The sequence below is a fragment of the Callorhinchus milii genome, unplaced genomic scaffold (assembly GCF_018977255.1).
Source record: "Callorhinchus milii isolate IMCB2004 unplaced genomic scaffold, IMCB_Cmil_1.0 Scaffold1, whole genome shotgun sequence".
NCBI lineage: Eukaryota > Metazoa > Chordata > Chondrichthyes > Chimaeriformes > Callorhinchidae > Callorhinchus > Callorhinchus milii.
The window spans coordinates 137,546,119-137,548,115 of record NW_024704742.1 but is presented as its reverse complement, the minus strand read 5'-3'; positions in this window follow the sequence as shown (position 1 = coordinate 137,548,115).

The following is a 1,997-nucleotide window of genomic DNA, read 5'->3' as shown; positions in this document are numbered from 1 at the left end:
TTGGTTGGAGAATTCTTAAGCATGGTAATGGGTAACCCTCAGACACCGGGCTAACCCCCAAAAACTCATAGAATTATACAGCACAGAAGGAGGTCATTCAGGCCATCATGTCTATACCAGGTCTTTTAGAAGAGCTATTCAAATCAATCCAATCCATTCAAATCAAACTGCTACCTTGCTACCAAAGAAGATTGGTAAACTCGACAGATGATCATCAAATCAGTCCAATTGCTGCCATCACACCAGTCCTTGCCAAGCTCCACTGGCTCCCAATCACCGAACCAATCAATTTCAAGATCCTCTCACTCATTTTCAAACCCCTTCATGCCTTCCCTACCTCTCCAACCTTCTTATTTCCCACTTCCACTAACCGTCGCTTCCGCTCGGCTGGCTCCGGCCTTCTGTTTGTCCCCGGTGCCCTCCGTACCATCATCGGTGGCTGTGCCTTCAGCCACTATGCTGAAACTCTGGGGCTCTCTCCCTCAATTACTCCCTTGACCCCATCCTCCCCATCTTCAAATCCCATATAAAGACCATCCTTTTTCATCGTGCTTACAGTCACTGCACCTCCCCTCCCGCACCCCCACCCTCCTCAGCCCGTTGTCAGACTCGGACAATGTAAAGCATTCTGGGACGTTACCCCACATGAAGGGCACTATATAAGTGCAAGTTGTTGTTGATCATGTTGATTGCATTCTACACGAGATAGATAACAACAACAACTTGGCTTTATATAGCGCCCTCCATGCCGGACAGCATCTCAGAGCACTTAGATAACACCAATGATCACGGATACCAAACAGAAAAGGTTACTATAAAAACAAAATCACTGCTGTACGCTGAACGGGGATTTTACCGAAATTCAACGTACGTTGATGACAGGAAGTTTGTTTGGAAAGTAACAATTTTGAACTTCAGCTTTTTGGCCTACAGGTCAACAACCATTTGAGAATAATAATAATCCTTGCATTTGATATAGCGCTTTTCACGTCAGGAGGACGTCCCAAAGCGCTTCACAGAACACACAGTAAAGTGAATTGACTGTATATTTGTGGGCGAACGCGGCAGCCAATTGCGCACAGCAATGTCCCACAAACAGTCATGGATTGAAAATGACCAATTTATTATTGTTTTGTTTTGGAGGGATTATTATTAGGCTCTGTGTGGAGTAAGGAAACTTGCCCGAGGTTTCGCCCTCTGCCTGGAATTGAACCCAGGTGTCTCGCTTGCAAGGCGAGTGCTCTAACCACCGAGCTACAGGATTCCACAAAATACCTGTATGTAGCTTGCATTTTATGTAGACTGTGATCGCATCAAGATATCTCAAAGCATTTCACAGAATATACTATAAAATATATACTATATAAACACATAAGTTGTTGGGAACACTCAGCAGGTCAGGCAGCATCTATGGAGAAAGGAAAGTGAGTCAAACTTTCGGGTCCACAACCCTTCGTCAGAACTGGGGCATGTTAGGAGGGAGAGGATTTTAAGGTCTAAAAAAGAGGGGGAAGGCAGGGAAAGGAAGTCAAAGGAGAAAGTGGGGTAGAGGACAGGGGATGATGGGTGAAAGAGGTGTTAATGGTGCAAAATAATGGGGGGATTGCAAAAAATCGGGAATAGAAGTGTTAATAATGCAAAACACAGTGTGGGGGGGGGGGTGGGAGGGTGGGGGGGAGTGGCTGGGAAATTGCAAAACATAGGCAGACCAGAAAGAGAAAAGGTGTGTCTGAGGACCCAGATTATGTGGTAATGGTCGCAGAAGAGGGAGAGGGAGAAATAATAATAATAATAATAATCCTTGCATTTGATATAGCGCTTTCCACGTCGGGAGGACGTCCCAAAGCGCTTCACAGAACATACTGTAAAGTGAATTGACTGTATATTTGTGGGCGAACGCGGCAGCCAATTGCGCACAGCAATGTCCCACAAACAGTCGTAGATTGTAAATGACCAATTTATTATTGTTTTGGTTTTGGAGGGATTATTATTAGGCT